General features: G+C 41.4%; 1 pseudogene; it reads right to left on the reverse strand.

Annotated features, from left to right (window-relative positions):
* Positions 1 to 4118: 4118 nt before the first annotated feature.
* Positions 4119 to 5049, reverse strand: LOC118580134 (annotated as a pseudogene).
* Positions 5050 to 24466: the final 19417 nt, after the last annotated feature.

Below are 24466 nucleotides of genomic sequence, written 5' to 3' on the forward strand. Positions count from 1 at the left end.
ATCTAGGTGTGTATGGCCTTGGTGACAGCTTGACCCTCTAAGACCAACATGGTCTCAGGTGTTTGCTCAGACTTCATTTGTCTACAGGAGCCATGACCATCAACTCAGAGCACAGCCACAGCAGGTCCATGGACCAGACATCTCGCCTGGCAGCAGTTTGGGCTGGACATCACTATGGTCCTGGGATTTGGCCCAGGAATCCTGGATGGACATAGTCTCTGTGGGAGCACATCCCTTGGACATCAACTTGGTCACAGGTAGTGGCCCAGACTCAGGGTATATGCAGGGCACTCAGTGATAACAGGAGTCACAGACATCAACACAGACACCCTTAGCTGCATCAGGGTCATGGACTAAGTCATGGCCCTTGGGAGCAGCCCAGACCTGGACATCTGTCCCAGAGTGGCTTTGGGGTATCTATGTCAGCCTATTCCTCACTGCCTTTTCCTCTTCATGGATTGTTCTGTATCTCTTTCTCTCCAATCTTGCCAGTGGTACTCACTCACTGTAAGAGTGCCTGACTATCTGTTGGGCAGTTTTGTGGGGGAAATTCTTCCTGCACCAAGTCTAGACAACCGGAGTGGAGTTGTGCTTTTCCTCTGGAGTCTGCCACGCCTAGATCAGAATTAAATTTTTTAAAATGTCTTCATTTTTATTTTATGTATGAGTATTTTGTCTGCATGTCTGTATATCACATTTGTGCTTTCTGTTCTTGGATGCCAGAAGAAGTCATTGAATTCCCTCTCAAACTGGAATTACAGATGGCTGTGAGCTACCATGTGGATGCTTGAAACTTTGCCAGAGTATCAGGGGTTGAGGTGGGGAAGGGCATCATCCCCTGCCCACACCACCATATGGCAGATGAGGAGCAGTCTCAGATCTCCCATGCTTACTATCTCAGGACAGTTTATTTGCTCTACCTATCAATAGGGTCAGCTATACTGTGCTGCTCAGGTGAGGTATAGGGTCCACTTTCTGGGGTAGTGCAGCTGGTGAGGGGAATGATCAGCTCCCTTGCCTACCTCAGGTGTCAGGGGCAAGGTAGGAAGGTCACCTTTCCCTTGCCCTGTGCTTTTCAAGGAAGGCACAGGACTTTCCCACAAGGCCATGTTTGACCTGTCATAGACAATTTGGAGTAGATTAAGATTTGATCCTGGTCCTTCTTAATCCCTCTATGATACAAGCTTATAAATGTTTATCTTACTGTTCCATGAAACGACTATCATGGCCCCTTTAATGGTTTTCTTGGAAAATGGCCTCCTTGACGGGAGTCTGTTTCCTCTTCAGAAAAGAAGTGGTGAGATGACCATAGGCTACAAGAAGGTAATCAGCATAAGACTTAGCAGCCTGGAAACAACTTGTTTTCTTACACTTACAAATTTTCTTATTTAGGAATAACACTACTTTTCCTAGGTTATATGCAGTAAAAGGTAGGTTTTAGAAAGTTGCAGTATATTGGCCATGGTCAACAGAAAAATCTGCTCAAGTGAGATTTAATCTGATTTAAGTTTTGCAAAGAAAAGGGATTTGTATTATGGAGAGCAAAAATTGTCTTGACCTTTTATTTAAGGGGAAAGTAAAGGAATTAGGGACTACTTGATGGTGGTTAATTAGTAGAGAATCTCACCTATTGTTTTCTCAGAGAGGCGTTGATCCACCACAGATGCCAGTACTAGTGGAGGCCAGAAGGGAAGATTTCTTATAACAGTGTCTACAGAGATTTAAATCTTCCCAGGAAGCAAAAAAACAATTATTTGCATATAGTGGACCTCAGATCATTTTATAGCCTCATAGTTAGATATGTCTAGTTGGATACTATTAGTATAGTTAGTACTTCTCTTAGGAGCCCTTTTCTCTGTTTTCCAGCTTCTAGCCACAGCAAGCCACAGCACAGGAAAATACTAAGCACTTCTCCCTTAGGAACCAAGGATCCAATTAGTTCTCATGTCTCAGTGCTCTAGAGAAGTCCCAGCTGATGAGGGCTCATTGTCCACCTGAGAAGAGAAGAAGGTATCCATTAAGTCTTCTCTGCCATCCCATGACTTGAAAGTTCCCTGATGACACTCTGCCTCAAACAAGGTGGAATTTGGGGACCAACATCTGATGTTGTCCTCTGTCCCCATGTGCACTCTGTGTCACACTCAGATTCACTCACATATTTATACATGATACACAAAAGATGAAGAAAGGAAGAATGAAAGAAAAGGAAAGAGCAGGAAGACTTTGACCATAAATATAGAGATTATTAAAATGATGAATATTGTATAAATATGAAAAGTCAACCAACAAATCTTGTGCTAAATAATTTTAGGGTAGACACAGAGATAGAGATATTGGAAGCAGAAAAGAAGCAGAAAAAAAATAATCGCAGCACAGCATTATGTTTCTAAATAACTGTAGCAGGCTGCCTGTGAGTGCAAACAGATAAAAGCAATTGGAGAATAAAAACCCTGGGGTGAAAATGTAAGCTTAACTGACAATCTTAACTACTCAAAGCTCTTTTCTGCTTAGATGACTAACAACAAAGCTTCCATTAAGTTTACCATTATCCTAAGGCAGAAGGGTTAGAAATTCTAAAATAGACCTTAACAAATGTTAGATCAGAGGTGAATAAGCAGATGAGCAGTTAAAAGCACTTCTAGCTCCTGCAGCTTGGTTTCCAGCATCCACATCAACTGCCTCAAAACCTCCTGAAAGTCTTGCTTCCTGGGATCTGATGCCCTCTTCTGACTGATATGGACACTCATGCATGTATACACCCACATGCCAATTTAAAATAAAATAAATCATAAAAAAAGAAATGGTAGGTCAGACTGGCAACATTGCTCAGCTGGTAACAGGAAAGGTGCTTACAGAAAAGACTGATGACCCTGAGTTTGATTCCCAGACCCACATGGTAGAAAGAAAGAACTAACTCTTGCAGGTATCCTCTGACTCTCCCCGCCCCCCCTCTCTCTCTCACACACACACACACACACACAATGTCTTTGGTTAACATTTTTCCCCAGTGAAGTAATTTGCATTTACAATACAGTAAATCTTTTTCTTTTTTTATTATTATTATATTTGTGTTTTAATTTTACACATCAGCCATGGGTTCCCCTGTCCTTCCCCCTCCCGCCCCCACTCCCACCTTCCCCCCACCCCCTCCCCTCCATTCCCATCTCCTCCAGGGCCAAGACTCCCCTGGGGATTCATTTAAACCTGGTGGATTCAGTACAGGTAGGTCCAGTCCCCTCCTTCCAGGCTGAGCAAAGTGTCCCTGGAGTAAGCCCCAGGTTCCAAACAGCCAGCTCATGCACTAATGACAGTCCCACAACCTGGATGCCTCCCAAAGAGTTTCAAGCTATTCAATTGTCTCAGTTATCCAGAGGGCTGCTCCAGCTGGGGGCTCCACAGCCTTTGGTTCATAATTCATGTGCTTCCATTTGTTTGGCTATTTGTCCCTGTGCATTTTCCAATCTTGGTGTCAACAATTCATGCTCTTACAGTCCCCCCCTCTTTCTCGACAATTGGGGCCTGGCTGAGGATCTCTGCATCCACTTCCATCAGTTATTGGATGAGAGTTCCAGCACAACTGTTAGGGTGCTTGGCCATCTGATCACCAGACTAGGTCAGATCATGCTTTCTCTCGACCATTGCCAGCAGTCTACAGAGGATGTATCATCGTGGATTTCTGGGACCTCTCCAGCACTCTGCCTATTCCTGTTCTCACGTGGTCTTCATTTATCATGGTCTGTTATTCCTTGTTCTCCCTTCCTGAAACAGTAAATCTTAAGTGATAGGAAATTCCAAAGCAGGAATACTGAAGGTGGGAGGGAATGGACAGAGATGTGGTCAGGGAGACAGGGGAGAAAGAGAAAAAATCTTCAAAAGATAAATATGTGTTAATAAAAACAAATTAATGAATAATAATAAAGAAATAATGATAAAGGTCTATATTTTGCTGGGAATTCATTAAATTATAAAGTATATGGGATGAATACAACCATGCATATATTTATAAAAGCTTATTTCATTGTTTAAGATCTTTCCCCCAATAGGTCTAGAGACTTTAGATACTAACAGAGTGCTCAGAGACTGAGCTTCACTGAGCAGCAACCCCAGGAGGTTTCTGTTTAGCCCTGGAGCACTGTGGGAGGAACATCCCTAGTCTGCTGACAGTGATAGATTGCAGCATCATCAGCCTCCACAGGATTGATGGTGAAGGTGAAGTCTGTCTCAGACCCACTGCCACTGAACCTGGCAGGGACCCCCAGATTGTGTATTGGATGCTCCATAGATGAGAAGTTTGGGGGGCTGTCCTGGCTTCTGTTGGTACCAGTGCATATAAGTAAAGCCAAATAAAGTGACGCTCTGGCTGGCTTTGCAGGAGATGGTGGCCCTCTGCCCTAGTGACACAGCCAAAGAAGCTGGAGACTGGGTCAGCACAATGTCCCCTGTGGAACCTGGAAATATTAACACACAGTCCATGGTTATACATGTTCAGAAACCTTCCTAGTAGAGAAAATTTTCATTTAGAAATTGTAAGAATATATCACTTTGAGAAACCAGAAAAATCAAAGGGAATGAGGGAACTTAAAACCAATTACAAATGCCTTAATTCTAATGATCAAGATACTGGAGGCATGGAAAACCGTGATGGCCACATTGGATGCTTCCAACTGTAGTGGGTAGCCATTCCAGCCTTGGCCTGGAAGTTCCAACCCCCATTGAGGCTTCAGTAATGGTCATGTCTACAAGGAGGGGCCAAGAGAGGACACTGAAGACCCAGGATCCAAATGAGAGGGATCTCTTGATGCCCGGACTCTGAACCCTGGAGGTAGACCAAGCAGAGTTCTCCTGAGAACACCTCCGGACTGCGCCATACCTTTGCCAGACCCTACAACCTACCTATCCCTTCATTTGTAAGTTACCCCACAAAATAAACCTCTCTTTTAACTACGTGGAGTGGCCTTAATAATTTCACCAATACCCAACACTTCTCTGCACCCTCTCACCTGGAACACCAAACAGCAGCATGCATAGGAGGAGTGTGTTTGACTCCATCTCTGGGAGTGTGAAGAGAGGATTCGTCTTAGACTCTTGGCAGCTGCCCTTAAAGAGCCAGGGCTCTTGTATGACTCAATATGTAAATCAGCCCAGAAAAGTGTGTGCTGGTGCTAAAAGGGGCACCTGCTCCTGATTCACCCTCTGGGAGTTGGTGTCAGCAGAAAATTTACCAGAGCATGGCAAGCGTATCTTTTTTCTTTATTAATTTTTAAAATTCATTTTACACACCAATCACAGATCCCCTTCTTTTCTCTCCTCCAGCTCCCTCCCAAAATCCCCCCTCCCCAATCCATACCCTATTCCCTCCTCTGAAATGGTAAGGCCTCCCATGGGGAGTCAGCAGAGCCTAGTACATTCAGCTGAGGTATGTCCAAGCCCCTCCCCCTGCATCAAGCCTGGGCTAGGTGTCCCAACACAGGTAGTGGACTCCAAAATGTCAGCTCATGCACCAGGGATGGATCCTGATCCCACTGCCAGGAGCCCCTTAAGCAGACCAATCTACATAACTGTCTTGAATATGCAGAGGGCCTAGTCCAGTCCCATGAAGGTCTCACAGCTGTTGGTCTAAAGTTCATGAGTTCCCACTAGCTTGGTTAGGTTGTCTCTGTAGGTTCCTGCAACATGATCTTGATGCCCCTTGCTCATAGAATCCCTCTTCCCTCTCTTCAACTGGACTCCTGGAGCTCAGCCTGTTGTTTGGCTGTAGATCTCTGCATCTGCTTCCATCAGTTACTCTATGAAGATTCTATGATGACAGTTATGGTATTCACCAATCTGATTACTGGGGTAAGCCAGCTCAGGCAGCCTCTCCACTATTGCTAGTAGTCTAAGCTGGGGTCATCCTTGTGGATTCCTGGGAACTATCCTAGCACCAGGTTTCTCTCTATCCCTATGATGTCTCCCTCCATCAAGATATGTCTTTCATTGGCCTCACACTCTGTCCTAGTTCCAGCTCAAACATACCATTCCCTTACGTTCTCAACCCCTATTCCCTAGCGTCTATTGCCCCCTCACTTCCTGTTTACTTAGGAGATCTCCTCTATTTCCCCTTCCCAGTGCAATCTATGCATCCCTCTTATGGTCTTCTTTGTTAGCTTGCTTCTCTGGAGCTGTGGGTTGTAGTCTGGTTATCCTTTGCTTTACATCCAGTATCTACTTATGAGTGAGTACATACCTTGTTTATCTTTCTGAGTCTGGATTACCTCACTCAGGATGATATTTTCTAGTTCCATGCATTTGCCTGAAAATTTCATGATGTCATTGTTTTTTACTCCTGAGTAGTACTCCATTGTGTATATACACCGCATTTTTAAAAATCTACTCTTTGGTTGAGGGACATCTAGGTTGTTTCCAGGTTCTGGCTATTATGAATAATTCTGCTATGAACATAGTTTAGCAAGTGTCCTTGTGGTGTGTTTGAGCATTCCTTAGGTATAAGCCTAAGAGCGGTATCATTGGGTCTTGGCAAGTATATTTTAAAGGAGTTTTGCAGCCTATTCTATTGAATCTTTAACCTCTTGTCTTTCTGAGGTGTGGTACAGGGGTGTGTATTATGGATGTACCATGTAAAGAATGTAAGTTATTTCAGTAACAACTTGATCCTTCAAAATTGTTCACACCCAGTGAAAATATCTAAGAGCGAATGGAGAATAAAGACTGGAAGAAAAGTAACATAGTTAATTCTTGGTATATTTCCTGATTTTTTTTAAAAGTCTGTGTTACAGTGTGTGTGATGTTGTGTGTGTATGTTTGTGTGTTTGTGTCTGCTCTTGTTTGAGGCCATCTCCTTGCAGTGGCACATGGGTAGAGATAAGAGACCAGCCTTGGGTGTGGCTGCTGCCTTCTTCCCTATCTGAGACAGGGTCTCTTGTGCACCACCTCTCATGAAAGGTTGCCTCCCCAGAGTCTTCTGCGGATTCTGTAGTCTCCATCTCTCATCTTGTCACAGCATCACTCTAAGTACAATCATGTCGTGCAGCTGCATCTGGCTTTATGTGGTTCTTAGGATGTGAACCAGGTCCTCACACTTACGTGGCAAGCACATTACTCACAGAGCCACACCTAGCCCATTCTTAAAAAAATAAAAACACCTAATGAAAATTCTTCAGGTTGAACATAAATAAAACTTCAGGAAATATAAGACTTCATAAATGAGGAAAAGTATGTAAAGTAGATGTCCCCAGACGCATGCAAAAGATTCTTTTGTGCAGTACTGTGGATTCTTCCTCAGAAAGGTTGTAAGAAAGACAGATGGATAAACAATTAAGTAGTTGTAGAAGTGAGTATTTCTTTACATTCTCAGCTCCCTCCCCTACCTTGGTTTAACTAGCCCAAAGGATAGATTTTTTAGTAAGTTTTTAAGGGGGAAAATGACATAATAGTATTTTAATTAAATAAGGAAATGAAAAAAGTTATGAGTTAATTAGAAGAAGGAAAAAGGGATTAAAGAAGAAGCACTGGATAAGGAGAGTAGAGAGAAAGGAGAGAGAGGAAGGTAGGAGGGAGGAGAAGAAGGAGGCAGAGAGGTGAGGGAGGAGAAGGGGAGGGAGAGGGGGAGGAAGGGTGTAGTCAGAAGTTTTTCTGTGTCCAGTGGTCAGGACACATCCCTCTCACCTGCCAGTCCCGCAGCTGCTTGGACCCAAGCAAACACACAGAGGCTTATATTAATTATGAACTGTGTGGCCATTAGCTCGGAATTATTATTGACTAGCTGTTAAGCTTAAATTAACCCATAATTCTTATCTATGTTTAGCCAGTTGGCTTGGTACCTTTTCTCAGTTCTGTCTTATTATCTTGCTTCCTCTGTGTCTGGCAGCTGACACCTGACTCAGCCCTTCCTCTTCCCAGAATTCTCCTCATCTGCTTGACCTGCCTATGCTTCCTGCCTGGCTACTTGCCAATCAGCATTTTATTAAACCAGTGTATGAGGGCATTATCCCACAGCAGAAGTGGGAGATGGAGGAAGGAGGGAAAGAATGAAGAAAAGAGAGAGGGCCCAAGGAAGGGAGGAAGAGGAAGGAAGATAGAGAAGGGAAGAAAGGAAAGACGCGAGGAAAGAAAGAGAAGAATGGACAATTCCCTACTCCTCAGCTCATACTGTTTCTTTTTTCAGGTCTCCATCCTATAGAGTTGGCTCCTTTTATTTTATTGTGCACATTCACTGTACTGTTGCTCAGTGTGAACCAACTAGAGGTCAAAGATGAGAGAAACATGGCAAAACAAGTATACATCTCATGAAATAAACAAGTTATTCTTCACATTTTGTCTTTAATTTTGAGGTGTGCTCATTTACAGTTGATTTTTATTTTGAAAACTAGAGTATATAATGTTATAATATGGAAAGTAAGGTGATATTTCTCATTTATGTTCATAATAAAACATTTCTATATTATACAATGTATATAATTTCTATATTATACAATGTATATTATACAATCCATGCAAAGAGCCATGTAATTTTAAACAACCCCCCAATCACATAGTTCTTGACTTAAGGATAGTTCAGTGGTGGTGGGAGACAATAAGGAATATTTGTCATTCCTCTTCTGGGTCCACGAGATTCTCCTGTTGTTCTCGGTGCTCTGGACTTCCCTTGCATTATGGCATCAAGGACCACTCTTCTGTCAGGCATGGTGATGTATTCCAGTAATCCAAACGGGCAGGAAGCTGAGGCAGGAGGATCTTGAGTTTTTAGCTAGCCCAGGATACATAGCTGAGTTTTTAGCTATACCCTGGGTTACACTGGTGACCAAATCTTCTGCCTCATCCCAAGACCCAAATCTTCATCTGTTTTTGCATATAGTTTTGTTAATATTTATTTTTATTTATACTGACTTCATTATCATTTTTACTAAGGAATTTTTTATTCTTTTTACATACCAGCCGCAGATCCCTCTCTCTTTCCTCCTCCTACCACCATTCTCATTTTTATTGACTTAACTTAACTTTCAATTCTTTAACATTGGTACTTTTCTTCAGTGGAGCAGCACTAGCCTCTCATCAGGAAAGAACAGTCAGTACCCTCTGACAGAAAATAATGACAAGATGATAGAACAAAAAATGTAAGAGACAGGGATTGTTCCTGTGTGGAATGCAACCCAGATGTGCAAAGGCAGATGTTTATTGAAAAGTAGGTACTTGATCCCAGCCCTGAGGGAAGAGATTTGCCCATAAACAGCCCAGAGATGAGCCCTTTAAAATGCACAGAAGGCTTGAACACTGGATATGGTGAAAGGATGGGCTGGGCTTTAGGAAGGAGGACAAAGGAACCGATGTGTGAAAGCCTGGCCTGATGCTAACATGCTGGAATTTAACCAAGAGGATGAGGTTTATGTATAGTGCTAGGAGAGCCCATGGAACAATAGTCACAATTAGTTCATGTGAATCCTGTCTAGTGAATGTTGTGCTTGACACACAATGAAGAAAACTGGACATCAATGTCATTTCTGTCCCTGCTGAACTGTTAGCTCTTTCATCCTGTCATTTTCCTAATTTACAAAATGACATTAAGAATGGTAACCTTGCTTATAATTCCAGCACTTGGGAGGCAGAGTCAGGGGGATCTCAGTGATTTTGAGGCCAGCCTGGTTTACAAAGCAAGTTCCAAGGTAGTTACAGATATTTTCAATTAAAATTTATTTTATTCCTTTTACATACCAATCACAGATCCCCTCCTTCCCTCCTCCTGACCCTCCACCTTTCCCCCAACCCACCCTGCATTCCCTCTTACAAAAAGGTAAGGCCTCCCATGAGGAGTCAGCAGAACCTGGCACATTCAGTAGAGGCAGGTCCAAGCCCCTCCCCCTTGCCTCAAAACTGCAAGGTGTCCCGCCATAGGTAGTGGGCTCAAAGGCCAGCTCATGCACCAGGGATGACTTCTGATCCTACTCAGGGCACCTAGGAATGTTACACAAAACAACTGTGTCCTGAAAAACCAAAAAATAAAATAAAATAAAAGGAAAAAAATGAATTGTAACCTCTATACTGCATGATCCACAGCAGCTCTCAGTGCTACTAAGACTGATGGAGAAGTGGGAAAGATGGAGGTGAGAAATGTTTTTGTGTTTGTTTTTAAATTAATATTCTGATTTATATTTTTAATTTTTAAATTATTTTTATTATTTCTCTTTAAGCTCTCCTTTTGGGGGGTGATGTTACAAGTGTCAAGGGCAGGTATGGAGAGACTGGGAAATGAGTGGGATTGGAGGGCATGATGTGAAATTGTCAAAGAATCAATAAAAGTTATGTAAAAAAAAAGAATTGTACCCTCTGAACAATACCCAGCTTCACTTGACCAGCATAGACTGAACGAGCATTTAGTAAATGACAATTCTATGTAATGTATAGTCGGACTTTCCTTTGTGCTGCCAGCTCACAAATAACCAGACAGAGACTTATTAATTATGAAGACTTGGCCTTAGCTTAGGCTTTTTTCTAACCAACTCTTATAACTTAACTTAACCTGTTTTTATTAATCTACATTCTGCCACGTGGCTTGGTTATCTCTCCTTTGTACCTTATGTCTCACATTTTTAGTGTCTCACTAGCATCTTCCACATACCTCTATTTATCCCAAGTTCATCTATCTCTCTGTCCAGATGTCCCGCCTATTCTCTCCTGTCTAGCTATTGGCCATTCAGCTTTTTATTACACCAATCACAATGACACATATTCACACAATGTAAACAAATATTCTGCAACAGTAATGCTATTACATAAACAGAATTCTAGGTTTGTTGACTCAATAATTGCTGACACTGGTTTGAAAAGACAGTAGTTCAGTCTCTGTTATTTTGCAGCTATAATGGCAGAAGCTGACTTTAAGACAGAGATTTATCTGTATCCTTGCCTCTTAGTCCCTTATTTTATACTTACCCTCTGTGGTTCTATGGATTGTAGCTTGGTTATCATTGACTTCATAACTAATGTTCATATATAAGTGAATATATTCCATATTCATCTTTCTGCAGAAGTGGAGGCAGAAAGAATGTAAGAGCCAGAGGGGATTGTGAACACCAAGAAACAAGATCATCTAAATAAACATGAGCAAAGCTCATATGAACTCACAGAGACTGAAGCAGCATGCACAGGGTTTGCACAGATCTGCACTAGGTCCTTTATACATTATGGATCTCAATGCATTGTTTTTTATGGGATTTCTGAGTGTGCAAACAAGTAGATCTTGATTATTGTGCCTTCCCTTGAGCTCTTTTCCTTCTGTTTTTTTTTTTTTGTCTTGGCAAACTTTGATGTGATAGTTTTTGTTTTATCTTATTATATTTTATTTTGTTATATTAAAAATGAATGAATAAAAACCTAGCTATTAGGGTAAATCTTAGCAACTTAACTCTCACTTATACCCTCTAGGAGAGGGAAAATCAATTTTCTCCTGTAGAGTGGCACTGGGTATATCAACCACTCCAGGACAGGTAGAAATATTTGACCAACATATAATGAATTCCACATTTTTTGTGTGCTTTAATTTTGCTATAGTTTTTCTTTTTGTTGTGATTTTATTTTGTTTTCTTGGTTTTTGTTATTGTATTATTTTTGCTTTTTGAGAAAGAACCTAGAGTTGGTTGGGTAGGGAAAGGAGAGGATTTGGAATGACTTGGATGAGGGGAAGAATATGATAAAATATATTTAAATTTAATTAAAAAAGACAGCAACTACATGAATGGACCTAACTTACTCATAGGAGCCCATAATTTTTGGACTCAGAAAGTGAAATCAGAAAGACTCAAGGCGTGCATGTGACTTGATGTGAGGCACCATCTTTGAGGCCATCTTTGGGGACAAAGGGGGCCACATTTAAAAAGAAAATTTCCAATTTCCTCTCAATTTAGACTTTAAATGAGTCTGATTAGAGAAGCCAGTCATGTCATCCCTAGTCTTGAGAGGCACAGGCTTGAGGATGAATAAGCTACTTAGTTAATGTTGATTTGTTGTGCAGCAATAGAAAACTCATATGGAATATGGTACACTACATGCTATTAGGAGATTTAGAGATCTGTATCAAGGTAATCTTCCTACTGAGCTCATGGCCTGAGATGCTGCTGACATCCATGGCATGAGTGATAGTGTGTTGAAGCTCTGCCATATTTGTTATTACAGTTATTTCCCTAAATGGTTCCATATCTACACAATCCAGTCTCAATACTCTTCTACAAAAATACAAATAGAAACAAATTAGATTTGAATAAAGTCATGATCTGTCACTTCTGTGTTCACAGCCATGTTCAGTAATGAGAGGGAGTCTAGGCAAGGTATTTTGAATGGGATAGGTGAGGTGAGAACTTAGGACAATCCAAAAGACTTGAACCCTCTGTTGCTTTGGTAATGTTTCACTGTTCACTGTAAAAAGAAGCTTCTCTGACTAAGGTTAAGAACATCAATGATCTAGGGGTGTAAATATAAATATTTAGAAGGCAGTTTGACAACAAGACCATTTAGCAAAACATCTGCAGTAAATCTTCCCCTAGGTTCTATGACTTCCCTAGCCACGGGTTTCTGGCCAGGTTTACTGTACCAAGAATGAAATCCCTCCTGTGGAGGATGCTTAAACTCCAATCAGAAAATAGTTGACTTCTCCAATAGCAGTCATGCTACTCCTGCACCAGTGGACACATCTTGCCTGGTAAGTCACTGTGTCTAGCACTGGATGAGATCACTGACAGCTTTTCTTCCTTAGCAGCCTGCATTGGGTCTTCTAGTTCTATGAAAGCTATCCAGCAAAGAGGAAGGTTCTTATTCAGTTTGAGACTGACTTCTCTCTATCCTGCATTCAAAGTGCATGGTGTATTAGTGTGTAATCAATTAGTTATGACTGGCAGCCAAGAGTGATGGCAATAGCCTGTGTTGTTTTGGGTGCTTTGAGGGTTCTGACCAATAACTCATAGGGCAAGAGCCTATGTCTAGGATTTTCATTTAGTATCCCATGCCTTCTGTAAGCAGACTCTTCTACAACTACAGGAATCCTCTTTTCTTTCTTTTTTTTTCATTGATTTTTTAAAAAGATTTCTTTTTTTTATTAAGAAAAAATTTTTCATTTATTTTATACACCAATCAAAGATCCCCTCTTCTCTCCTCCTGCTCCCCACAGCCTCTCCCTCCCAATGCACCCCCACTCACCCCCACAAGAAGGCAGGGCCTCCCATAAGGAGGCACATCCAGTAGAGGCAAGTCCAAGTCCTTCCATCTCCTCAAGGCTGCACTATGTCCCATCATAGGTAGTGGGTTCCAAAAATCCTGCTCTTGTACCAGGGATGGATGGATTCTGATCCTACTGCCAGGGGGCCTCCCAAGCAGATCAAGCTACACAACTGTCTCACCATGCAGAAGGCCTAGACCTGTCCCATGCAGGCTCCACAGCTTATGATTTAACTTTCATGAGTTCCCACTGGTTTGGTTCAGTTGTCTCTGTAGGTTTCCCCATCATGATCTTGATGCACATAGAATCCCTCTTCTCTCTGTTTGACTGGACTCCTAGAGCTCTGCCTGGTGTTTGGTTGTGGATCTCTGCATCTGCCTCCATCAGTCACTGGAGAAAAACTCTGTGATGACAGGGTATTCACTGATCTGATTACTGGGGTAAGCCAGTTCAGTTCAGCTCAGTTCAGGTACCCTCTTCATTTTTTCTTATAGTCCAAGCTGGTGTTATCCTTGGGGATTCCTGGCAGCTTCCCTAGCACCAGGTTTCTCTCTATCTCCATGATGTCTCCTCTATCATTGTATCTCTTTCATTGCTTTCACACTCCATCACTGTTCCAGCTCGACCATCCCATTCCCTTATGTTCTCAACCCCTATTCCCTACCCTCCATTGCCCACCTCTCATCCCCAGTTTACTTATGGAGATCTCATCTATTTCCCCTTCCTAGGGCAATCCAAGTGTCCCTCTTTGGGTCTTCCCTTGTTAGCTAGCTTCTCTGGAGTTGTGGGTTGTCTGGTTATCATTTGTTTTATATCTAGTATCCACATATGAGTGGGTACATACCTGTTTGTCCTTTTTAGTCTGGGTTACCTCACTCAGGATAATATTTTCTAGATCCATCCATTTGTCTGCAAATTTCATGATGTCATTGTTTTTCTCTGCTGAATAGTACTCCATTGTGTATATGTACCACATTTTCTTTTTTTAATGTAAATGTAATTTTAAAATTTTTATTATTATTATGTGTTTTAATTTTATACATCAGCCATGGGTTCCCCTGTCCTCCCCGCTCCCGCTCCCACCCCACCTTCCCCCTAACCCCTCCCCTCCATTCCCATGTCCTCCAGGACCAAGAAACCCCTGGGATTCATTTAAACCTGGTGGATTCAGTACAGGCAGGTCCTGTCCCCTCCTTCCAGGCTGAGCATGCATCCCTGTGTAAGCCCAAGGTTCCAAACAGCCAGCTCATGCACTAAGGACAGGTCCCAGTCCCACAGGCTGGGTGCCTCCCAAACAGATCAAGCTATTCAATTGTCTCACTTATCCAGAGGGCCTGATCTAGCTGGGGGCTCCACAACTGTTGGTTCATAATTCATGTGCTTTCTTTCAATTGGCTATTTGTCCCTGTGCTTTTTGCAATCTTGGATTCAACAATTCACGCTCTTGCAGTCCCTCCTCTTTCTCAACAGTTGGACACCTGGAGCTCCACCTGGGACCTGGCTGAGGATCTCTGCATCCACTTCCATCAGTTATTGGATGAGAGTTCCAGCACGACTGTTAGGGTGTTTGGCCATCTGATCACCAGACTAGGTCAGATCAGGCTTTCTCTCAACCATTGCCAGCAGTCTACAGAGGATATATCATTGTGGATTTCTGGGGATCTCTCGAGCACTCTGCCTATTCCTGTTCTCATGTGGTCTTCATTTATCATGGTCTGTTATTCCTCATTCTCCCTTTCTGTTCTTGATCCAGCTGGGATCTCCTGATCCCCTAAGCTTTCTTTCCCTCAAACCTTGCCCTTCATTACTCCCACTGTCATCCAGGTTGTTCATCTAGACCTCATCCATTTCTCTGTCATTGAGTGATCCCTGTGTCTTTCCTAGGGTCCTGTTTTCTAGGTAACCTCTCGGGAGATGTGTAGCAGTCTAGTCATCTTTGTTTTACATCTAATATCCTCCTATGAGTGAGTACATAGTATGTTTGTCCTTCTGAGTCTGGGTTACCTCACTCAGGATGATTTTTTCTAGATCCATCCATTTGCCTGCAAACCTCATGATGTCATTGTTTTTCTCTGCTGAGTAGTACTCCATTGTGTATATGTACCATATTTTCTTTATCCATTCTTCAGTTGAAGGGCATCTAGGTTGTTTCCATGTTCTGGCTGTTATGAATAATGCTGCTGTGAACGTAGTTGAGCATGTGTCTCTGTGGTATGATTGAGCATTCCTTGGGTATATGCTCAAGTGTGGCAAAGCTAGGGTCTTGTAGAAGATTGATTACCAATTATCTAAGAAACTGCCACACTGATTTCCAAAGTGCCTGTACAAGTTTACACTCCCACCAACAGTGGAGGAGTGTTCCTCTTGCTTCACATCCTCTCCAACATAAGCTGTCTTCTGTGCTTTTGATCTTAGCCATTCTGACAGTGTAAGATGGTATCTCAGAATAATTTTAATTTGCATTTCCCTGATGACTAAGGATGCTGAGTAATTCCTTAAATGTCTTTCAGCCATTTGAAATTCTTCTTTTGAGAATTCTCTATTTAGCTCCAAAGCCACCTCTGGAGACATCACCATCCGTGACCTCAAGGGCTATTATAAAGCTATATTAATAAAAACAGTTTGGTATTGGCATAAAAACTGACATGTGTGTAGTATGAATCTTAAACGTTCTTATTAATAAAATCAAACCTGAGGCCAGTTATTGGGGTGAATGCTAGAAGATCAGAGAAGCAGAATAAGCCAAAGCTACCTCACCTTGTCAGTTCCTCAGCTGGTCTTGTTTCCTCAGACTGCATGCTTCTGTATCCTCATCCCAATGGCTCTCAGCTGAACTGTGCTGCTCCAAAGCCTAAAAGCTTAACCAGCCAAATGCTTCTAGTTTCTGGTCTTCACACCTTATGTAATCTTTCTCTTTCTGCCCCCACTCCCTGGGATTAAAGGCGTGAGTCACCATGCTTAGCTGTTTCCAATGTGGCCTTGAACTCACAGAGATCCAGAGGTATTTCTGTCTCTGTAATGCTAGGATTAAAGGCGTGTGCTACCACTGCCTATCTTCATGTTTAATATTGTGGCTGTCCTGTTCTCTGCCTCCAGATAAGTTTATTTCGGGGAACACAATACCACCTCACATGTGGACCAATGGAATTGAATTGAAGACCCTGACATTAACCCACACACCTATGAACACTTGATTTTTGACAAAGAAGTCAAAACTGTACAATGGGAAAAAGAAAGCATCTTCAACAAATGGTTCTAGCATAACAGGATGTCAACATGTAGAAGATTGCAAATAGATCCATATTTGTTCCCATGCACAAAACTTAAGTCTTAGTGGGTCAAAGACCTCAACATAAATCCAGTTACTCTGAACCTGATAGAAGAGAAAGTAGGGAGTAGTGTTGAACATATTAGCACAGGAGACCACTTCCTAAATATAACACCAGTAGCACAGACACTGAGAGCAACAATTAATAAATGGGACTTCCTGGAACTGAGAGGCTTCTGTAAGGCAAAGGACACAGTAAATAAGACAAAGCAACAGCTTACAGAATGGGAAAAGATCTTCACTAACCCCACATCTGACAGAGGCTGATCTCCAAAATACATAAAGAACTCAAGAAACTAGACATGAAAATAACAAACAATCCAACTAAAAATGAGATCCTCTTTCCAAACTTTTAAAAATACTTATAATTGGCTTATAATAGACCGGTGGGTTTTCCTGAGGTGTCTTCACCCATCTTTTGTGTTGGTTAACTGCCTCCTAATGTCCTCCCATCTCCTTCCTTCCATCTTACTTAAACCTTTAACCAATGCTATTCAACCCTTGATAGGAAAACACAATCAGGTGGTTTGACCTTAAAAGGTTGCTGTTGGCATTACAGATTTATATTACATAAAAAGCCATTAAATGTCCTGACACAAAGACAGAATTTTCAAAAGTTTATGAAATTGTCCTAAACATGGTTCTGCTACTTTTACAATATGTTTATGTGAAACAGGACTTCTAGTGCTGATATCTATCTACTTTGAAATATGTTCAAATTGCTCTAAATACTATAGAATAAAATATCCAGATAAGATTTAATTCTTTTTGTAAAGATTACCATACAAACTTGCTGTCATCTCTAATAAATGATAAAATTATGTGTGAAATGTTCTAAAATAAATTTACATGTGATTGATTTTGGGTAAATGCTTGACTTTTATTCCTATTTCGTGTATATACCTCAGGTTGCACTAAAAATTCCTTCAACACATATATTAGATATATAGTAAAAAGGGTTTTTATTTCTTTTGATAAAGTTCTTTTGATTGATTAGTTTATGAATTTCAGTTTTCCATGACTAGAAAAGATTTAGCCATACTACTTGTCCTAGCATTTTTATAGCTTGTTATGTGGAGGAGATACCAGAGACTTATGGAGAAGCCCCACTCTCTGCTATAAATAACAGAAAACAATGACGGCCAGTGCTTAGACACCAGAGTTATTTCTTCATCTGTGTTAGCTGTAGGGAAGACAAGAGTGTGGCTATTTTCCTCCCAGAGACTGACCCTCATGTGCATTTCAATGTTCTTGGTTTCTAATGCTGTTTTAGGATTCCAGGGTCATGGGTTCTATATTTCCATCAGATTCTGACTTTCATTGTGAACTCCTGTTTACTAGTGCAGGCAGCATGAACTTTATGTCAGTTGACTTTCTTCAAAGGATAGAGTGTTTTGTTTCAGTTGCTCATTTATTTAAAGGCTGCCCATTCCCCTTTTGAAGGGTATCAGATAAAAATTCAGTTCTAATCTTACCTCCAATATTCAAGACTCTTCTGTTAAACTTTTCAAAATGAGATTGGTTCCTTCCTAATATCTTGGAGCTAATAATTCTCTAGATCTCTGGTAAGGATGAAGGGAACTGAAGAAGGAAAACAGGTGGGTGAGTAATCTCTGAAATCATGCTGTTTACCTTGTGCTTTTATCCATACATGACATATGCAGTATTCATCCTACTGGTGTTTCCATCACTATGTGCCTGGAGGGCAGCCCTGGTGTTTGCCAGGTCCTAAGAGGGGGTGAGTAGGCAAGGGAAGGAGTGAGCTAAGCATGATGGTCAGGAGAATCTTGCAGCCTGACTGATAGAATTCAGTAAGCAGGGTAGGTTCTCGTGGTTCCAAAATATAGATCATATTATTTTTGTTTTTGGACATGTGTTTTACTTCCTTTTGCATATCTTTTCGTCATCATTGATAAACTGCTGTGGGATGTCCAAGTATGTCAAATGTGTTGCTCTGATTGGTTAAAATAAAACACTGACTGGCCAGTAACCAGGCAGGAAGTATAGGTGGGACAAGCAGAAAAGAGAATTCTGGGAAGTGGAAGGTGGAGGTGGAGGGAGCTGCCAGCCACTGCCATGACAAGCGAGATGTAAGGTACAGAAAAGCCACGAGACACTTGGCAAGTTATAGATTAACAGAAATGGGTTAATTTAAGATAGAAGAAGTAGACCACAAGAAGCCTGCCATGGCCATACGGTTTATAAGTAATATAAGTGTCTGAGTGATTATGGGTTGTGGGACCATGGGGCCTTGGTGGCACTTGAAGAGAAGCTCTCCAGCTACAATAAACTGTGACAGGACAGTTATCTTTTACAATCATTTCCCCTCAAGTTTAATCATCATTGATAAAGTTATCTTTTATAACCGTTTTTACCCATTAGTCCCATAACCCAATTTTTAAGATTTTATAGGAATATGACAGCCTTTTTGTGCAGGCTAGTAGCTTTTGTGGTTTCAAGGATGCTAGACCAAAGCAAAATCTCCCAGCCCAGTCAGATTACCATGTCCCAAGCAGTGTATTAACTCCCAATTGTCAGAGTGCCCATAAAAATATCCTTAAGCCAAAGCTGCTGCAATTATTATTCGAATTTTGGCATAACACAATGTTGCCATTTTATATTTTTATATATGTTTAACCCTGGCATTCTTTTGTTCTTTGGTCATATGATATCACAGTGGCTCTGCATGAACTAAGTTTTCTAAGAAAGGGAGGTCCTGGTATCTCATTCTTTTATCAACTTTCTACATCATTCTTTGCCTGTCAGTATAAGTCTGTGGGTGGGGTAGAGGTAACTTTAGCTAATCTAACTTTGTAGCTGTATATGCCATGTAATTGCCTGAGTGTATAATGGGAAGAGGCTCGTAATCTGATCTGTAGCCAACTCTTCTAACACACTGAATCTTGTTGACAACTTTTAAAGTTTACTTTATTTGGATTATTTTGTTCCTGAGGAAGTTCAGGGCCAGATGTTTTAAGAGTATCTCATAGCCTTATAAAGAGACCTCTGGCTTCTTTATGTGTGTCACAACCTCCAAGGCATAAGGAAGACCTTCAAATAGATAAGGACATCTCCCTAAAAGTGGGAGAGGTAGTATGTTCAGGACTTTCCTGGGGAAATCTTAGAAGCCTGGGAGAAGGCATAAATGATTTATAAGAATTTTCCATCAATCAAACATCCCTAAATTGTACAAATATTAAAAGTCTCCCAAGTATGCAACAGTCAGAGATCAAAACCAAAAGTAGCACAGTGACCATCATGTGGCTCAGCTTTGCTGGAATTTTGTTAACCAACTCTGCTGATATTTTGACTTTTGCCATTCCCATCAGATATGGACTGTGCCAAATATGCAGGAGGCTCTGACTTGACCTGTTGAAGATGGATGGATCTTGATAACAAATATAACAGTTTAATGTTGTATGTGAGAGATGACAAGGGCTTGAGGTATGGCAAAGATGAAGAGATTGAGGAGAGAAGAATTCACTTACACAATTCAGATGAACTATAACTCAAAGTATCATTATTTGCAGATGACATGACAGTATATACAATTGACCCCAAAAATTCTATCAGGGAACTCCTACTACTGATAAATACCTTCAGTAAAGTGGCTGGATACGAGATTAATTAAAAAAATTTGTAGCCCTCCTATATACAAATGACAAAAAGACTGAGAAAGAAATCAGAGAAACAACACCCTTCACAAAAGCCAGAAATAATATAAAATATCTAGGGATTACTCTAACCAAGCGAGTGGAAGACTTGCTTGACAAAAACTTCTTTGAAGAAAGAAATTGAAGAAGATTTCAGAAGATGGAAAGATCTCCCATATTCATGGATAAGCAGGTTTAATTGGTAAAAATGGCCATCCTACCAGAAGCAATCTACAGATTCAATGAAATCACCACCAAAATCCCCACACAATTCTTTATAGACCTTGAAATGACAATCCTCAACTTCATATGGAAAAACAAAAACCTCAGGGTAGCTAAAACAATCCTGTATAGTAAAAGGACTTCTTTTATTGTATCACCATCCCTGATTTCAAGCTTTATTACAGAGCCATAGTAATAAGAACCACATGGTATTGTTATTAAAAACAGATATGTTGATCAATAGCATCAAATCAAAGACCCAAACATAAATCCACACACTTATGGACATCTGATTTTTGATGTAAAAATCAGTACATAATGGAAAAAAGAAAGCAACTTCAACAGATGGTGCTGGTCTAACTGGATGTCTGCATATAGAAGAATGCAAATAGATCCATATTCATCACCCTGCACAAAACTCAAGTCCAGTAGATTAAAGACCTCAACACAAAACCAGATATACTGAACATGATAGAAGAAAAAGTGTCTTGAATGCATTGGTATAGGAGGCAACTTCCTGAACAGAACACCAATCATGCATGGACTAAGATCAACAATTAATAAATGGGAATTCATGAAACTGAAAAGCTTCTGTAAGACAAAAGACACCAATCAAACAAAGCAGCCTACAGAACAGGAAGGTTTTTCTTTTTTACCAACTCTGCATCCAATAGAGGACAAATATGAAAAATATATAAAGAACTCAAGAAACTAGTCATAGAAAACCTAAATAATCCAATTAAAAATGAGGCACAGTTCTAAACAGAACTTTCAACAGAAGAATCTCAAATGGCCAAGAAACACTTAAGGAGATGTTCAACATCCTTAGCCATCAGGTAAATGCAAATCAAAATGACACTGAAATTCCGTCTTATCCCTGTCAGAATGGCTAAGATCAATAACAAAAGGGACAGCTCCTACTGGTATGAATGTGGAGCAAGGGGAACATTCTTCCCCTGCTGCTGGAAGTGAAAACTTGTACAACCACTAAGGAACTCAATATGGTGTCCTCTTAGAAAACACAGAATCAACATTTCAGGACTCAGCTATTCCACTCTTGGGCATATTCCCAAAGGATGCTCCATCCTACCACAAAGGCACTTGATTAACTATGTTCATAGTGGCTTTACTCATAATAATGAAACAACTTAGTTGTCCCTCAACTGAAGAATATATAAAGAAAATACGATACATTTACAAAATAGAGTAATACATAGCTGTTAAAAAATGACTCAGGCCAATGAATGTAACTAGAAAAAAAAATCATTCGAGTGAGATAACCCAGACCCAGAAAGACAAACATGATATGTGCTCACTTATAAGTGGATATTAGCTGTTAAGTAAAAGATAATCATGCTACAATTCACAGACGCAGAGAGGATAAGTAAGAAGGAGAGCTCAAGAGACTTTAAGGATGTATGAATCTCCCTGGGAAGGGGAAATAGAATAGATATTTTGGGTGGGTGGGGGGGGGGACAAGAAGAATCAGGCTGGAGCAGGGAGGGATGGAGGGAATGAGTACTGGAAGAGAAGACCAGAATTAGGGAGAATAGTGGAGGATCATATGGAAACCTACTACAGTGGAAACAACCTAGAATCTATGAAGGTGACCCTAGGGAGGACTCTTAGTAATGGAGGATATAAAGCCTGAAGAGGCCATCTTCTATAACCAGATAAGGCTTCCAGTGGTGGAACTGGGCCATCAACCCAGTCATAAAACCTTCAACCTACCTGCAAGATATGCTGAGGTAATAGTGGCACAAAACTTGTGACAGTGGCCAAGGAAAGACTGGTCCAACTTGGGGCCTATATCATGAGAAGGAGCCTTGCCTGACACTGCCTGAATGGTAAGGAAGCAGAGGCTAGATAGCCCAGAGATCTAGCTTAGAATTAAATACAACTAGCAAAAAAAAAAAATCAATTAAGTGATTCCTAATGATATTTGACTACACTCATAGATCAAAGACTGGTCCAATCATCATCAGAGAGGCATTGTCCAGAAACTGATGGGAGCAGATGCAGAGATCCACAGCCAAACAATAGATGCATCTCAGGGAATCCCTTAGAAGAGGGGGAGAAACGATTGAAGGAGTCAGAGCAGTGAGGGACACCATGAGAACTCAGCCCACAGAATCAACAAAGCAGGGCTCCTAGAGGATCATGGAGCCTGCACAGGTCTGTGCTGGATCTTCCACATATATGTTATGGTCTTATAGCTTAGTGTTCCTTTGGGACTCCTAACAGTGGGAGTAGGGAATGTCTTTGACTCTTTTGCCTGCTTTTGGGACCCCTTTCTTCTTACTGGGTTGCCTGATCCAGCCTTGATATGAGGGTTTGTGCCTAGTCTTATCGCATCTTGTTAGGCTGTGTTTGGTTTATATTCCTGGGAGGTCTGCTCTTTTCTGAAGGGAAACAGAGGAGGAGTGTATCTGGGAGGGGGGAAGAGAAGGTGAGGGAGGACTGGGAGGAGTAGAAAGAGGGGAAATGGTGTTTGGTAGGGATGTAATGTATGAGAGAAGGAGAATAAGAAATAAATACATCTTAAAAACAACATCATCAACAACAACAACTACAACAATTCAGATGAACTAATAAAAAGTAAAATTTGTCCATGAGATAGCAAGGAGAAATCAGATAAGAAGCTCCCTCCCCCCCTACAACAAGGTCCTTTGCTTGGACAGTGTTCTAGTTTGCTTCCCATCTCTATGATACATATCATGATGAAAAGCAGCTCGGGGAGGAAAAGATTTCTGTGGCTTACAAGCCCTGATCACAGTCCATCATTGAGGGAAGTCAGGGCAGGAACTCCAACAAGAGCAGAGGCAGGAACCATGGAGGAAAGATACCCACTTCCATTCCCCAGACTTGCTCTCCATGACTTGCAAAAACAAAACAAAACAAAACAGAAACACCCCCCCCCACACACAAAAACTAAATAGTACAGAGCACAGAGTAATTGTGTTCAGAACTATGACATGCAAGTCCAGTGTAAAGGCAGTAGACATGGCTCAGACTCACTGAATTCATCCCTAATGTATAGTATAGGGCTCTGGTTGTTCCAAGTGATGAGAACCCTGGGGAACTTTCTACTGCCAACTTTTTTGTTGAACTTTTGTTATGCTAGTAGAAACTTTTGATTTTCCTGTGGTAAAGTATAATTTTCTCCTCCTAACTATCTACATTGGAGTCCTCTTCTGTATAGACAGACTATCATGGAAAGCAGAGTTTCTAGTACTCTAGGGAATATAGCAGCCAGGACATGGTTTTCTTATTCCTCAGTTGTGGCTTTAAAGGGTCTCATCAGGGTGCAACATCTTCAGGACAAAACCCTCAGGTGAAGGCCTATCCCAAAGTGAGGGGTTGAGAGAAGTTGGAAAGTAGCTGTGAGCTGGAGACGGAGATGCTCCAGTGTCCAGCAGAGACTAAGGAGAGGAAGGTGGGAGGGAGAGGGGAGTGGGAGAGCTAGGGAAGGAGAGGAGGAGAGGGGGAGGGATAGAGGGAGAAGGGAGAGGGAATGAGTATGAATTTATCCTGATTCCTTTTCTGCCTTTTAGTTTATTTGACCTCATGTCTTTAAATCTCTTCTGGGTAACACTGAAGACACAGGGGGAGACTAAGAAGACAAGACTACTCCATGTATTAGTCTGTTATGTTGATTTTCACTGTCCTCATACTGAACACCCAGCTGTTTCTCTCAGAGGAGTCCCTGAGTCCAGGGCAGGTGGGGCTACCAGGCCTATGAGGAGTTACTGTTCAGGACTCAATCACTGTGGGAGGCATCTTCAGTGTTTGAAGACAGTAATAAACTGCGAAGTCCTCAGGCTGAAGGTCTTCAATAGTGAGGGTGAATTCTGTCCCAGATCCACTGCCAATGAACCTGGTTGAGGCTCCATCAATCCTGACTGAAGCGTGGTAAATGAGGACTTTGATGGTTTGCCCTTGTCTCTGCTGGTACCAGGACAAGTAGTGCTTTCCGTCTGTGTAGAGGAGGCTCTGGCTGGCCCTGCAGGTGATTGAGGCTCTCTCTCCTGGAGAAACGTGAAGGGACTCTGCTGGCTGGGT

Source organism: Onychomys torridus, chromosome 3 (assembly GCF_903995425.1).
Source record: "Onychomys torridus chromosome 3, mOncTor1.1, whole genome shotgun sequence".
Classification (NCBI taxonomy): domain Eukaryota; kingdom Metazoa; phylum Chordata; class Mammalia; order Rodentia; family Cricetidae; genus Onychomys; species Onychomys torridus.